Source organism: Oratosquilla oratoria, chromosome 16 (genome assembly GCF_046742065.1).
Source record: "Oratosquilla oratoria isolate Oo_2021 chromosome 16, ASM4674206v1, whole genome shotgun sequence".
Lineage (NCBI taxonomy): Eukaryota > Metazoa > Arthropoda > Malacostraca > Stomatopoda > Squillidae > Oratosquilla > Oratosquilla oratoria.
In genome coordinates, this window is record NC_134792.1 from 19510065 (window position 1) to 19517564 (window position 7500).

Here is a 7500-nt window from a genome sequence, read left to right on the forward strand (position 1 = left end):
TAATTTTTTTTTCACGATTAAACACTTGGCATAGGCACTCTATTGTGATTATGGCATAATGTTGAAAAACAGTAGTTTATTGGCTAATAGATTATGTCTTTAGAAGTTTAGATAATTATTTTAAAGAATGGATCAACTAATTTTTTTTTCTTCAAAAATTTTAGAGTTCGCGGGCACTTTCGCAGACTTTAGAGCAGAGGCAAGTGATATTAATGTTCTTTTTTATGGTATAAAGTTAAGTGGGTGAGATAGAAATATAATTTTTTTTAACATCCGACCCATTTTCTTTGTTTTAGCTTCTGCCAGGAGAATATATGGGATTGAGAGACAGACATCCTATTCAAAAGATAAGCAACTTGGTCAAAACTCTTAAGACATTTGATGTATTTAAGGATTCTTTTTCCGAATTGATTAATAATCCCTTGTTCTAGTTAAGTCGACATTACGTTTATTTTGCAGATCTCAAAGAATTTACTAGGCCATAAAAATGTATGACTACGGCCACTGGATCAACACATTATATATGATAACAAAATGTTCAGTAGTAGGACATAAGAATTGAAAATTCTAATTGGAGATGTCCCGAAGAAGAAAATGAAAGTATGGTAGTGTTATTGATGACGCAAGGAAATGAAGCTTTGAGAGAGGCCAACGGAAAATAGAGGAGGAACGATTTCCTTTAGGTTGTGGTCCACTTTCAGATTTAAGAAATAAATTCTGTGTGATTTAGAGGTTTCTCAAAGCTGAATAAAAATGTCTGATGGCATCCAGAATGAAATTTTTAAGTGTATTATATTCAGTACCAAAAATTATGCAAGGTTAGTTGAGACAGACTGGTCGAAAAATCTGTTTGAACATCTAGCCTTGGGGTTCTTCTAAGAAAAATAGAATCGTTTGGTGTGAGTTAAGACAAAATCTCTATTATTTTTTTACGGATAAAACTGTACAGGATTGATCATATCCTTCATAGGTTGGATTTGTCCTTTTCATCTGACTGCCACAAGGCTATTCACTCATTTCTGTCCTAATACTTTTGGTAGTGAATGTTTTGGATACTATGTTGATTATTACCTCTCAATCCTAGTGCCAATTTTCTCTTTATTTTATTCATCTCGTGAATCCTGTCGTTAATAGCATAGGTAACGATACTGAGTTTGATAGCATAACGTCCAAAATGCATTTGAAAGAAAAATAGGAAACTGAAGAGATAGTCAAAAATATGGTTCCTCGTGTTAGCAGGTTAATGATGCGGAAAGTGGGAGGGTATAGCGTATTACTCATTTTAGGAAAAAAGATGTGCCAAAGGCCATCTCAACCATCCAATTAAAAAAATAGATTCTGATCTGGTGAACAACAGATGATGTTATTCAATTGAAGGTACAACACTCTCCTCAAGGGGTCAAAGATAACACTCAACGTCTGCGGTCTTCATGGGGTCCCCTTGAGCTTTTCTCTAATTGGTTTCAGTATTTACCTTCACTCTTAACGAATACTTCAGTTCCTGCCACCCAACTTAAAAAAAAAGTTATAATATTTTTTACTAAGACGAATGTCGACAACTATGATAGAAGAAAGATTTAAGGAAAAACAATGCCGTATATTCATTACAGTGTTTTCATTGTTTGACCTTTTTGAAGTACTTTAGAAGGCTGGATTATTCTTACATCAGTAAGATTACGAAAAAAATACGAAATAAGATAATACCCATAGTCAGTTCAGTGAATTCCTGAAACAATCATATTGCCACATGGTTATCAATAAAGAATATTCTAATTATGATATAAAAAGTAAATATCAACAATAGAAATGTAACCCTCTCTCATGCCTCATTATTTGCATTAACCTAAATATTAGTTAATTGATGACTGATGGACCCATGTCATTGACAATGACGCATTGAAAACACACGTGGAGACAATGATATACTTTGTCAATGATCATACACGTCACTGCATTCTAATTGATCTAATATTTTTTTTTGGGGGGGGGGTGAATGATACAGAGGTTATTCAGAATTATAATCCCTTTACTACCAGAAGGGTCGAAATCAACTGAAATAGAATATGACCTAATGAGAGCTTATATAACTGTCTGGCCTTGGCACGGATAGATGTATTAAAGACAGATTTCATCCCTTGTCTATCAATTGGGTCTCGAGAAGCTGGATAGAATAGCATGTTAGCATAAAAATGGTGGTGACATTTGGTAATAAAGATAATAATAAACGGGATTCTACAAGGATGCATGCCCATTGGAAGGCCTCAGTATCGATGGATAGACCAGATCAAGAAAGAGGACTTGTTAGGGAGCACAAGATGACGCGCTGTGGCGAGGCATGACTGACGGTATTGGTCATCAAGGGCCCCGAGAGTCACGTGAAAGAGTGACATTTGCCTGGAGAGAGGTTGACTATTGAGTACTGCAGTACCGATGATCTAGGAAATAGCTCTAAGATTTGAATAATGTTTTGAAAAAAAAATGTGATTCCAGAGATGGAAATACACTGTGAATGGTCAGAATTTGGTGAAGAACCACTATAATAATTTTTTCATGAAGTCAGTGACAAAGTCGTTGTCTTTCAATGCGGGTTGCAGTTCCGGCCCTATTTTCTAAAAACTCCAGTAGTATACTATTCAAATTTCTACAACAAATTACCACTGATAGTTCACAACACCTCATTCTAAAAAACATGTATACACAAACCACAAAAAAAATCACGACTACCTAGACCAACAAATCCAACATTTCACCAAGCACCCTGGAAATTAACTAAAGAAAATATTTCAGCAAACAAAAATGTAGCACTAATACGCATGTCATCATGTATAACCAATACTAAAATAAAAAACAAAACAAAATTGGCATGGTATCAGACACCCGATCACGAAATGCAATCACTGCACAGAAGACATAGAACACATTGTATCATACAGCATTATATTCACCTCCAGACAACACAGAATCTTTCATAAGACCTTGGGCGAATCCAATAATTATGAAGGAATTTCGCTACGTGTCTCTAAAATAGAAACCGGGGTCAGCGGACTGGTTGGTATTTCGGGCCTTGTCGATTTTTATAATTTTTTACTTACACACATATCGCATCCGTTCACAATATACAAAATAACCTTGCCAGTATTAAAATAATCACCTCATTAAAGCTTGAAACCAAATGTGATATCATTGTAATTCTATGTATTACATCTTATTTTTCGACACACATACACACACATACACGCAAGCACACGCACACGCACGTGCAAACGTAAGCACGCAAGCACGTACACACAAACGCAAACACAGACAAAAACACAAACACAAACACGCACACACACGCACACACACACGCACACACACGCACACACACACACACACACACACACACACACACACACACACACACACACACACACACACACACACACACACACGCACACACACACACACACACGCACACACACACACACACACACACACACACACACACACACCACACACACACACAACACACACACACACACACACACACACACACATACACACACACACACACACACACACACACACACACACACACACACACACACACACACACACACACACACACACACACACACACACACACACACACACACACACACACACACACACACACATACACACACACACACACACACACACACACACACACACACACACACACACACACACACACACACACACACACACACACACACACACACACACACACACACACACACACACACACACACACACACACACATACATACACACACACACACACACACACACACACACACACACACACACACACACACACACACACACACACACGCACACACACACACACACACACACACACACACACACACACACACACACACACACACACACACACACACACACACACACACACGCACACACACACACACACACACACACACACACACACACACACACACACACACACACACACACACACACACACACACACACTTTTTAGGAATACAATTTGAATAAATGTATATTCACAGCAGCAATATTTTTTCGGCCACGCTCATTTAAGGTCGCCAGAGGGAACCCGCCTTCTACACCTTGGCCGGTATACTGCGTGTTTTTCTGCTACACCCATCACACGTATGTCCTCCATTTCACCAATAAATTTTGTCTTTGGTCTTACTTTCTTCCTCCTGTCTGGTGGATCCTTCTTCAACACATTTTCTCTACATAATCTTTATCACTTCTTATCACATAGCCACACCTTCTCATTCTCTCTCTCTCTACCTTTATCCCTGTGAAACGCAGATGTTGGATATCGTACACTTGGCAATAGCGTTGGACCCCGAGCACCATGTAAGCCACTTCCATTACGGTCATCGGTGCCAGTGCGTCAGGTCTCATTCACAGTACTCGAGTTGAAGTGCTTGACAAACTACAGTATATTCTTATTTCAGCTTCCATTACATTAACGTTATACTCTATAAGCCTCGTTTAACATGTACTATGCATGTGTAAGAACATTAGTGAAATAATCCACAGGGCAATACTTCTTTCATTAACCAGAAGAGAAGAAAGATACAGTCCCCAAACTGACGCACAGTCTAAGTTTGATATATATTCTTTATACATGTTTCTTGTAATACATTCCATAAAGTCTCAAAGAGGTGTATAAAGAACAAGTACCTCAAGCTAGCTTTTTAGTAAGTATATCAGTTTTATGTAAGAATTTAGTTTGATACATGTTTAATAGTTTCTGACACATTATACAGTAGTTTGTCATCACTGGATACCCACATCTATATTTTCGTCACCGGTCTTTGCTGTAGCTTTTGATTATTGAATATGATGATGTAGTCTTGAATTTATTTTAAATCTGTCTATGATTTGAACAAATAGTGTGGCTGCACAATGTTAATCACAGGAATGTAAAGACTAACCATATATATACTAAGTTGACTTAAACCCAAATATATGGCCTAAAATTTGATAGATATAAAGGGATTATGATAAAAAAATGCAAAAATTGATAGTATTTTGTACAGCAATTAAGATATGTGCTTTAATTTACAAGCTAAAGCTATTTACTATTAACCAATCATACATACATACATACATATACCAAGGCTTCCCTCCCCCTTACCAGGGGGGGTAGCCAAAAAGGACAAGGCACAAAAACATTCCCACCCATTTCATCCCCGAAAACACTCCACACCCCTCCACCCTCCCTCCCATCTTAGCACCTCCCAGATGACGGGTCATCCCTGCACCCTGTCCACTGCCCTGGGTCAGAAGCTTTGTCGCAAGACAATCATAAACACATTAATAACTGCGAAAATAATACTGCGATTCAAATATTAGTCTATCTATTGGAGTAAAGTTAGACAAAGTTAAAGTATATAAATATGATAGCAAAAAGAATAATGAGTGTTTCTTGTAGATTAGTTTTAAGATATGTTATGATTTTACAATAGTATTTTCTTAAGCTAAAGAAAGATATGGTAAGTGTAGATATACTTAGATGTAGTAAGTTAAGGTTTCCATATATTTTTAATTATTATGATATTAGAAATAAGTGTTTATCAATGAAAGTTACAGGATATCGTCATGCACTTCCAACAACAATATTATTTATGTGCAGTTGTAATGTACCGATAGGCATGGGTGACAAATGGAGAGGAAGTATTTTTCAATGTCTGTCTGTCTGTCTGTCTGTCTGTCTGTCTCTCTGTCTGTCTGCCTATCTGTCTGTCCGTCTGTCTGTCTGTCTGTCTGTCTGTCTGTCTGTCTGTCTGTCTGTCTGTCTGTCTACTCTCTCTCTCTCTCTCTCTCTCTCTCTCTCTCTCTCTCTCTCTCTCTCTCTCTCTCTCTCTCTCTCTCTCTCTCTCTCTCTCTCTCTCTCTCTCTCTCTCTCTCCCTCTCTTTCTCTTTTTCTCTGCATTTATTTCCGAGATATCATTCAACATTTCAAACTATGTAAAGAATTGCTATCCCACAAATAGAAATTCTGATAGCGTACAAGAAAGGAGGAATTATTCTTAGGTAGACCCTGGGAGAGAAAGGGAACTTACCGGAAAGCTAAGGACATTGATGGACTTCACGTTTACCTATTGGAACAGAGTATTGAATTTCAATAGGGAAGAGCGCTCAGCAAACAAACGAAGTTTCGTGAGAACGCTCTATGCAAGAGCATAACTTCACCACAAGGGAGAGAGAGAGAGAGAGAGAGAGAGAGAGAGAGAGAGAGAGAGAGAGAGAGAGAGAGAGAGAGAGAGAGAGAGAGAGAGAGAGAGAGAGAGAGAGAGAGAGAGAGAGAGAGAGAGAGAGAGAGAGAGAGAGAGAGAGAGAGAGAGAGAGAGAGAGAGAGAGAGAGAGAGAGAGAGAGAGAGAGAGAGAGAGAGAGAGAGAGAGAGAGAGAGAGAGAGACAAAGAGAAAGACAAAGGACGAAGCGAACAAAGTCTCGTTTAAATGCTGCCATATCCGTTGAAGGTGTTGGAGGTTTGGTGAAATAAAAAAAGTGTTCGCGCCACAACTGTGGTCAACAGACCTCTTAGTCGACTGCACGAAGCAGATTCTGATCCTTTTAATCCTTTGCGTGGCAAAATGGTGGCAGACTGGACTCATCATGAGGTCACGTGATCGAGGCTCCATGACTGTCGGATGCATGCCTATATATATGTATATATATATATATATATATATATATATATATATATATATATATATATATATATGTGTGTGTGTATATATATATATATATACATATATATATATATATATATATATATATATATATATATATTCAGGGTGATACAAAAATTGTCCATCTAAAATTTCTAAAGACACCCTCTATTTTCGTTCCATTTAGTATAAAAACTTCCTGTGTAAATTTTCAGCAGACGTGAAGATAATTCAGAGGTTGCCACCATTCATTGAACATTTTCTATCTGGTTATTCTTTATATCACCCTCCCTCTATACAGAGCAAATATACTGTAGTAAATGGTAGAACGTCGATTTGTTCAAAACTTGCAATCAACAACACATAGTAATATGCATACATACATACATATATATATATATATATATATATATATATATATATATATATATATATATATATATATATATATATATATTTTCAGGGTGATACAAAAAATTTCCATCTAAAATTTCTAAAGACACCCTCTATTTTCGTTCCATTTAGTATAAAAACTTCATGTGTAAATTTTCAGCAGACGTGAAGATAATTCAGAGGTTGCCACCATTCATTGAACATTTTCTATCTGGTTATTCTTTATATCACCCTCCCTCTATACAGAGCAAATATACTGTAGTAAATGGTAGAACGTCGATTTGTTCAAAACTTGAAATCAACAACACATAGTAATATGCATACATACATACATATATATATATATATATATATATATATATACATCTATATATACATATATATATATGTACATATATATATATATA